Source organism: Balaenoptera acutorostrata, chromosome 11 (genome assembly GCF_949987535.1).
Source record: "Balaenoptera acutorostrata chromosome 11, mBalAcu1.1, whole genome shotgun sequence".
Lineage (NCBI taxonomy): Eukaryota > Metazoa > Chordata > Mammalia > Artiodactyla > Balaenopteridae > Balaenoptera > Balaenoptera acutorostrata.
This window is the reverse complement of record NC_080074.1, coordinates 68912479-68923166: the sequence shown is the minus strand read 5'-3', so window position 1 is coordinate 68923166 and position 10688 is coordinate 68912479.

The following is a 10688-nucleotide window of genomic DNA, read 5'->3' as shown; positions in this document are numbered from 1 at the left end:
TTCTGATTGTCTGATTTAATAATTTGTGGCCTTGTTAATAATATTTAAAATAGCATTCCGATTTCTGAAAGTTTCTTTGAAAATTTATTTAAGCTAAGGAAGAAAATCATTGGCACATTCCTTTTCTTGCAAATATATGGTCACACACACATACACACATCTTTGATTATGTATGATTTCTTCTTTAAAGGAAGAGTTTTCGCTATCTCATCTTGTTTAAATTAGTAACGGGTGCTGTGACTAAAACAACACTTGCATATCATATTGAAGAGGGAACTGGCAGCTCAGAGAAAAAAAATAAATTGGTCTCTGGATATGCAGTCTCTTTTTAACACCAGGTAGTAAAATTTTGCTTTCTCCATATTTTCCCTAGGTGGCAGAAAGTGTTATCCTCACCTGAGATTGTACTTTTACTTCTCAAAAGTCATTAACTTACTGATTCTGCTCAAGCTTTTGGGTAGTTCTTGTAGACAACTGCAAAAACAATAAAGGTTTCCTCACTTCTGGCGGGGCTAAGCTATCTAGCAGCCCTTAGAGTCTCTTCAGCTGTGGCTATTACAAAATGCTATTCTCACTAAAGTAAAGCTGTGGTGATTTCTCGTTCAAGGCATCGTTGTTCTTATCTTTATTAACCAACTGGTTTCCTCTGCTAACTCATTCAGATGTTACTCTTTTTCAAGACCAGGCAGCAAACAAATTTAAAAATAGAATGAATGAATGAACGAATGATTGATTAAATAAATAAATAAAAGTCATCCCCTTTGGGAGCCCTCTGCAAATATTCAGGTTAATTTTATATATGTATTGTTCATAAGAATATGTTTTAGTGATTACGTGTACCTTTGCAGGATAGATAGTTAACATACGCAGGAGCCGGCATGACTGTTTGGCAATGTCTTTAACATTAAAACCTAGAAATAGCATTTTGATTATAATCAGGGAATACACTTTTTCACATAGATTGTAAAAGGAATTTATACAGTCCTACAGACTTTTCAAAGCCTTTGCTGTCTCTCCATCTAGAAACAATAGAGACAGTGTAACATCTAGATGGGACTCTAAAGAAACCGAAGCAAAGGGGCCAGACACACACTTTCCATTTTTCGAAAAAATTTTCAGCAAGCACACTGGATTTTTTTTAATTCACAAAATATTAATGGTCTATGAAATTTCCAGGTATCCACCCCACCCCATTCTCATCTAAGGTTCATCAGTGGAAGACATAGCCTGAACCTCACTTAAGGGGGCCTTTTCAAGTCTCCCTGACTACTTGTCAGACACAAAGGTCTTCTGTGTTGGATCTATGCTTCACGTTTAAGAAGATGACTATCTCACCCATCAAACAATTTATTAATTTTTGGTTTCTTGTAGACACAACGTTCCAGAAGAAAGTCACTTGGACATTTCCCACTTGAATCACCAGACTAGTAGTGGCAACTTACAATTAGCTCCTGGCAGCGCTGGGTCTATCTGACAGCTGGCAGACCTTCTGTCCTAACCCTGGCCTTCTAGTCGGGAAAATTCAACCTCGTGTTTCAGATATGTCCAAAAACCCTTCCAGACCTATTCTAAGAGAATCCGTGAGGAAACAGCTAAAAGCTCCAGAAGACAGCACTTAACTTTCCTGTCAATAGGGAGGTCTTGCGTCTGACTTCATCGGATGGTTCTTAACTGGATTATAATTTGTCTCCTTTAAGTACAGCCCAACTTTTGCTTTCATGCTTTGAGGTTTGGTCCTGGCCACTTCTGAACTGGGTCCAAAGACTACAAAACTTCTAAGGCAGGTTTTCTGCTCTGAAAATCTTTCTGCAAGGAACCTATTTAATCACTTTTCTTGGAAAATAAATCTTTACTTGAGACCTGTCTGTCAACACAAGAGAAACCAGGACTGCTAATTTCTTTTTCACCAGAGAAGACTGGCAAATGACCACCACTAGAATGACAGGTGCATGACATTGAGCAAGCACGGTGAGGGTTGCTACTTGCTACACTACCCTTCCTGAACTTTCTGGTTTGATTATTGTCTCAATTATAAATTGAGGAGCATCTATTACCAGACTAAGTGAAACTAACTTTACTAAAAACAATGGATCTGTACCTAGGTATTGCTCTTATACTCTTGGCTTTGGAAACTCAAAAAATACAATAATAATACATTCCTTAAATGCTGTTTGTTCTCAATTACCACAAAACACTAAGGGAGAAACTCCTATGATACCAGTGTCTTTTACCTGAATAATATGTGCCATGTTTGGACAACCAGAGGTAAAAACCTTCTTTAATGTTCAGAGTATAGCACTGGTTTATCACAATAGAATTTGTGAGAAAATATGTAGGTCCTTGCCTTATATTTAGCAATTGATGTCCCTTAGTTTTTGTACTATGTTGATGGGAAATGAGCTGCTTATCCTAGGCTGATAAAAAAAATGCTATCTGGCTCTCTGATTCTGTGTAAACCTCCAGCTTTAATCTGTGAGTTTAAGAAAAGGAGTATGATAACTTGCAAAAGTACTGATTTCATTTGTCAAGCTTACTCACACTCACGGTCAACACATATTTGCCCTGGCTTTGTATCTTCCAATACTTCCCAGGGGAAAATAGTCACAACATCTGTGAAGCACAGTGGTTTAGAGAAATACTATTCCCAAGTGAGGTTATATACAATCTCAGGAAGACTATTAAAATAAGGTAACAATAAGGCTACTTCTCTAACTCTGCTCACTGAGTGATGGCCATTGCACTAAGGTCATATACAATAGAATCCAATGGCTCAGATTTCACCTTAGCCAGCAAAGAAAGGATGTGTACTCTCACTGGCAAGGAACGATGCCCCTATGTTCCTGGCAATTCAAGCTATGTCAAAAAGATGCCAAGCTGCACCAGACTGAGAGCTAGGCTCTATCTACACGGTGTAGATGAAAAATGTCCTGTCAGTAAACAAAGGATGTTGTGGCCATCAAGCCATTAGCCACTGCAGCCATCCCCGACTGTGCACCTTGAAGGGATTGGAGAAAAACAGAATACTAGCCCTAGATAGTGAAGGTATATATCAAAGGAATGATTTCAGTGAGCCCAGACTCTCGCATCTTTCCGTACATAGAAAAGTACTAAATTCATTAACTTGAGATGTCTGGTTTTTCTTTAATTAACAGTAATCTTTTGATGTTCTGACTACCTGTTTTTTGTTGCAAAAACTCCTATATATTCTGGCTTCTCCGTTTCCTCTTTGGAACAGTCCCTCAGAAGCTGAGAGGCTGTCTCCTGGGCTTAAGTCCTCAGCAAGTCCACCAAATAAAACATAATTTTCAACTTTTATGTTGTGCATTTGTTTTTTTTTTTTCAGTTGACAATGGGCTGATAGCCTTTTATAGGGTATTTAGCAGTTATAAAATTGTACAAGGTATTGTAGTGAGGCTAAAAATGTTAGTCTATATATAGCAGCAATATTTATAAATATGTTATATAAGTTGTAGCTTTAAGACTCATTACAAATGTTCTTACCTGGTTACTAAACAAGTAGTGTTCATTGGCAAAGAAAGTCTAAGTGATAAGGGGAGTTCCTGTAGATTCTAATTTAAGATAAAGTATTGCCTAAAAAGTCCCAGACCTTATGTTTGAGCTCACTTTTCCCAATAATTCCCTAAAGAAAGGCCTTTTAGCTTATTCTACCATAATTCCATTTTTATTTTGCTTATTTTCTGTCACTTTCACTGATCAATGACTTCTGTTTAAACTTTTATACACTACTCTTTAAATAATAAGTGATTCGGATAAATTTATGGTTTTATGCATATTTGCTTAGCAATTATGATTCTGTAAATTGGATTTTATTAGCAAGACAGAAAGAATGTTTAGTAGAAAAAGCACTGATTTGTGAGCCAGGAGACTTACTGTAAGACGTTTACCTTTTAAGAATGAGCTCAATGTATGACATAAATCACCTGCATCGGCCTAATTACTGGAGTCTGAGTAAAGCACATGTTTTCTTTCAAATACGCTCTTTCTCTCTGGTTCAGTAGGGAGTGGGCCAAAGTATTAACGTATACGTATATGTAAAACATGGGTTGGGGCGCTAACCTTCCCCCTCTCTCAAAGACAATGCATGGAATTGTGGACTTTGAATAAGTATGCATACAATGATCTACATACCAAAAACAGGCAAAGAAATAATTAACATATTATAATACCCACTGAGCAATTTGGAGTATGCACAATTTAGGGCTGAAGCAGTTTAGCCTTTTTTAAAAAGGTTACGCTGAACTGCAATCTGCGGTTAGTAGCCTTAAATTCCAATTATCATACATTGGGCCCTCAGACAAGCTACAAGAACCTGCTGTGGGATAAAGCAGCCCCGATGAAAGATCTCTACAAAAGCAAGGTCTGGGTCAACTCCTAGGTTCATTCCTCAGAAACTGCAGCAAAGAGCAACACGGCAAGTAAGCACAAAGGGAAACAGGAAGATGGCAGTGTGACCTGGCTATATCATTGGAAAGATTCTGATCAATGTCACCCATGACCACTAAGCACATACTACCATGCTCACAATGGTAATAAATTCATATCTATCCACAGGTGTTCTCAATTAGTTAGTTGAAGAATTATAGTAGGGGCCTATTTTGAATAAATTTAATCCCTTATCCATACATTTTCAATAGAGGACAAACTGAAAAATGATTAAAAGCATTTAAACTTTCTTTAAAAATCTACTGTAGTTCTTCTTTAGAAACAGTAGATTTTTTGCTTGTTTGCTGTAATTCTTACAATTTGATGAACTAAAATATTCCTTAACTCAACTTTCAAAATGCCTTTCTCTAGATGCCAACACACACAAAATAAAAACCAGCCCCTGCTGAGGTGATCCTCTAAACTTACTACCTGTCTTTAGAATATAGAGCTTTAATTTTTCGAATATCACAGGGCCCTTTAAGATGCCCATGCCTGCTGAGACCTTCTCCCTAAAAAAATGCAATAAACACATCTTGTTTCACAGGGATTGTGGACTCCTTGAACACTATCAATAGCCCACAAGTTAACTCTCTTATCTAACTGGGAATATACTATTATTTCAAGACTCTTTAGAAATTGACACTGAGAACAAAGATAGGGTAGGAAGGAGAGTATCAGCTGTGAGCACAAACCCACCCAGGGCGGTGTACTCCTCCTGATAGTACTAATCCTATTTTTGGTGGCCCCCAGCTTTAATGCATCAGAAAAAATAACTGAGGTAAGCAAATGACAGTGTAAAGGATGGATTTAGTTCAGTGGGAAGAGCGCAGATTCCTGCATACCCTAAAGAGGGAAGCTTCTTTTCTGTTTCCAGAGGAACAGGAAGACCAGCATTTAGCTGCTGATTAACCCTGAGGAAATCTGTCTTTAAATGCGGTTAAAATGAATAGATATTAGAACAGGACCTAATTTCCTATTTATTTAGGCTATCAGTAATCACTAATGGCTGTTATTAACATTAGTATTGTTAATAAGAGGGAAATTTGGTTTTAAAAATGTAGCACAATACTCTTAAAATTTTCATCTTTGTTTTAAACATCTGGAAGCATTGCAGCTAACTGCAAAATATTGTCACTTACTCTGTACCCCTGAAGAACGGTTTATAAGTATTTCTCATGTACATTATCACACAATGATAATGAGAATTCTTTTGAGTTCTACATACGACAAATTATGTCAAAGAACCATGGCACTTTAAAAAAATTGTTGCCACTGAACTATTGGTTAGAATTTCCCTTGATGTTTAGCAATAAGCCTCAACAATTTACCCTGGCCCTGGTGGTTTTCAGTTTTGATGCTGTACATGAATAGTTTGTGATATGTTTTCACAGAAAAACCAAAGCTAAATAAATTAAATGATTAAGTTAATACTAACTACTCTGACTCCTATAGTTATGAAGGAAAAATTGTATATACTTTAATGAAACCTAATTATTACATAGTTTTGCATTTCGGCTTAATTCCTATTTTATTGTTTCGCCAACAAGACTGCCAACTCCTTAAGCTTTACAGCTAGTCAAGAATTAAATCTGCATTAAATACAGAATTAATGTGTCTTTGGGGTTTAATTTTTTTTAATTAATAGCAAAGTCCAATGTCAGAAGAGTCAATGTACCAAAAAATTGAAACAGAAAATCAAAACTCATTAAAACAATTCCTGTTTGCTCAGTAGTGTATTTTTTACATTCACTGAACATCCCCTCGCCTTTCCCATAATTAAATTTGACTATTGGAATCATGTTTTTTGTGGATCTGAATTTTCAAAGAATGTGATTTAAACGCTGTTAATAGTTTTACCACTTTGAGTAATACTAATCCTAACATCGATCCTAACAAATGTAATGCTGTTTTGTACACAATTATATTCAACTGTTTATATTCTACACAGAATTTTGAACTTAAGTCAGTGCTAAACATCCTGCTTAAGTATTATAAATAAAGAACCCTATGGTCTGAATATTTCAATATAATCTTTTAAAGGTACAGTCAAGGAAAACCTACTACTGGAGGTTTCCTTGAGGGCCAAGTCAATTTCTCTTCCCTCACCTTTGGCCAAGGTAGGCATTCAACAAATATTTACTCAATGATTTAGTCATCTGCATTGATAAAAATAAACAAATATTTCTTTGGTTTAGTACTTATGCTCTTCTAGTTTTCAGAAGTTACTAAATACCATAAACAAAGTGCTAAACTACTATAAACAGTGATGATACTATAATAAGCACAGTTAGTTTGGGGTCTACTTTTCCTTTCAGTGATCACAATAGATGAAATAAATAAGAACACACAAACAAACACCTTAACAATTTTAAAAATTCAAGATTAGATAACTGACCTAAACAACCAATAAGACCAACTCCCTCAAAAAGCACATTTGGGATTGCCTCTCCAAAGAATATTATAATTGGCTAAAATTTAATTTTCTAGCTATTATGTTTTATTAAAAAGTCTTTTTTACTTGAAAATTATCACTTTCTTTTTTTTAAGTAGATTGCACTGAATTTACATACAAAGCATAACCTCTAATATATATTGAAAAGAAACAACAACAAAAAATCCTCTGAAGCACTAGACCCTACATGGATATGTCATTCAGTAATCTGTCAATAGCAGATTCAGAATATCTACATTACAATTACCCTAATCTGCAGCAGCATAAACTATTACCTCATCTTTTAAAAGCTTATTACCAGTACTCCTTTAGTCATTTGAAGGGAAGTCCACATCTACTATTTGGTATTGTAATCAAACGTTCAAATAAGACAAGTTAGTCCACATAAAAAAGTACAGCAGTAGACACAGCCTAGAGCAGCAAGTGGTGAAAGCGTTCTCACATCTTACCAACAGTTCCTTTCCTAAGATCATCTTTAATGAAATATAAACTTAAGTTCAAGAGGCTTCTTCAACCAATTCTTTTAAACCTGGGAGTAACCTAAAATCCAAAATTAATCCAATGAATCAACATACCAATTTCTCAATTATTTCAGCTGTTGTAATCATACCTGACATGCTTGATTTGAAATTTGGTATAGTTTTTTAAAGCTACTTAAATGAGGGAATTTTAAACCTCACAATTTCTAAATAATACTAAAATTGTTAATACTAAAACTGATAAGGATCAGAGATTTCGTATAAAATAACAGAAACCTCTAATTATGGTGTTCAGGGTTTGCAGTTACTAATAAAAACAACTTTGCATTTTTTCACATCAAAAGAGCTTTGGCTGTCAACATTTCTCATCAGAACAGTAAACTACACTGAGTTTCGACATTTCCACTACTATCGGTAATTTTTATAGGACTATTTTCCATTAATGCTTGAAAACTATGACCTACATAGTTTTATTTGTATCTTATCCGATTAGAGAATATCTATTGTAAAACTGTCACAGATCTCGAGCAATTTCTTTTTCAGGATCCAACCTGCTCTATGCTGCCCACTATAGGAAATGCAATACGGTACAGAGAAATGTAATACTATGCACTAGGGTTACTATTAGTGCAATCCCATTAAAAATTTTTCTCTGGGTACTTGGGTGCTAAGATAGGGTATTCTTGCAACAGATACAGAATGAGTAGCGGTATCCAAATTTATTAAATTTAAAGAGCATCAGTAGGAATAGACAGCACCAGAAATTATATTTTGGTAATGCATGCGCCAGGAGTAGCAAGCTGGTGCAGCAGGGGATGGGGCATGGAACTTACTGAGGCACAGCCTGCAGAAAGATGCAGTTCTGCACTAGAGAGGGAATATGAGGGTCAAAATCAACATAAACAAAACACCTCAAAAAAATGTCATGCAAAATACAAATGACTGCAGTAACTGGAAAAAAATTTTGGAATAAACTATTCGTGTAATGCATACTTAAGTTTCATAAAACGAATCTCCTCTTTCCTTAAAACTTTACATTCCTCTTACAAGCAAATACCGTTAATAGCTTACTTTAGGCCTTACATTTTTCTAGTCTTGGGGAAATCGAACCATGTTGTAACCTGATAAACATCACGTTTTATGTTTTTGTTTTCTCTGACTAGAGCACATCCAAAGTGTTCTGATTTTAAATTCTATCCATCAAATATCCTTTAGGACTCCATTTTGAAGACGACAGCTTCTCCTTTCTTCTGGGTCGATTGTCCCGTTACACATCACATTTTAAACGCTAATAAAAAATGCATTAAAACGTTAGAATCACACTCCAGGTCTTTAGCCTTTGCTATCCGTACTGCAAAGCAAAACACATCATTGTATACACATGTGTGTATACACACGAACACACATTGCCAGAAAGCAGTCAGTGGCTCAAAAGTGGCAACCTCCCCTTTGAAAAACAAAAATATAAAATGTCATCCCTCCATTCTGCCCTTCGAATGAGAAATAAGGCAACCAGGTTTGCCCACTGCAGAGCTGGATACTAGAAAAGGCATTCTAACGTTTAACCTGAGACATGGTTAAAACATACAACCCTAGGTCCCGACTCGGACGACTTAAATTTCAGTGTACGTGCCTTCGTTCCCACTCCTGCCCCAGTAGCACCATCCACGGCCCGGGTCCCGACGGCGACCAACCGGCGCGCTGGGGCTGCGGGCAACCGCGAGGACCGCCCGCTCCAGACAACCGGGCACCCGGCTCCCGGCCGACCGCGAGGCCCCGGAGCAGGGGCGTCCGGGGCTCCCGATGCCCACGACTCAGGCGAGAGGTCCCGGCGGGGCTGTGGACTCTGGCATTTAAAAACTACCGAAAAGTCTCGCTGCACAAGTGACGCGGCGGAAGCCACCGCCGCCGCTTCGCGTCGCCCGGTCCCCTTCCCCTCGGAGCGGGCCGGGAGGCCCAGGCGACCTTCGGGGAGATCGCTGTCAGCTGCCGGGAACGTGGAAAAGCAACCAAAGCCACCAAGGCGCTGCGGGAAGTCCCCGGAGCAGTCAGCCGCAGTTTTCCCTTCTCTCCTTAGTTACAAGTCCCCTGGCAGTTTCGGGCGCTTCCTTCGGGAAAAAGAAAAAAGGGAAAAAGCGTGGAGGTGCTACAAGTCGCTGACATTTTCCGTCGAAGGAGATCCCCTCGGCTGCATCCCTTAAGCAGGATTTCCAAACTCGGACGCATCCTCAGCGGAGGCATTCCACGTTGACAGATCTCTCGCCTCCCACAAAATGGGGCGGAGGAGGTGGCCGCTGTCTCCTGTATGGGCGCCGCCATTTTGTGAGGCGGTGGCGGCGGCGGCTGCGGCGCGGAGGCAGGAGCTCGGGGTGTGTGTAATGGTTGAATAGAATGACCCCCTCCAGGGAATCCCCGGCGCTGACAGTTACGTAAGGGGCTGTGCGCAAGTGCGGCGTTTAGGGAATCCGCACAGATCGGGCCTCGCGGCTCTGCGGCCCACATCTCCACCACCCCTAGGAGGACCGGTGGGGGAAGGGACAGATGAACTGGTCTCCCTTCTGCCCCGCCCCCCCTCGCCTCCGGCCCTGGCCTCGCTCCTCCACTCCCCCGGCTGGGTCTCCGCCCCTCACAGGCTTCCGAGACACTTAGTGGCCCTTGGGTGTCAGGAAGTTCCTAGCCACAGCCTTATTCCGACCGCATTTAAGAGACAAACTTTACTTGGGAAAGAAATCCGTTTCCTAGAGTGAGCACCGGAAGCATGCCGGACTGTATTACATAATTCTTTTCACCACCAAATAAATGTTCTCATTGGAATCACTACCTGAAATAACCCAGCCAGACCTTTACTAGCCTGTGACCTTGGGTGTTGGTGACTTTGCCCGTAGTGGCCATCGCGGAAATGGGAATAATGATACGTTTCACATCTCGTGAAGCTTAGCATTCGTAGCAAAGGGCTGACTGCAACACCCCTTGTAGATGCAAACTTGTGGTAGTATTTGTTGAGATGTTGCGTCTCCCATTTAAACAGCCTTTTTTAAGCTTCAAAAATATCGCATTTAAGACACTTGAGAGAAACCAAAAACATAAGGTTTTATTCAATATTTGTTTTAAGCGCACTATCTTTAAGATACCTTAATATAAAAATATAAACGATATTATCGTCAAAATTCAAAAGATTGCTTCCCAACCAGTTTAATTACTCTTTGCATAACTCAACACAGAATAATCTTGTTTGAGAAGTGAAACCAACCAAAGTCAAGATGAATTAAGAGCATGACTCTATTTCCACAGAACTAGGACAGGCAATTCAC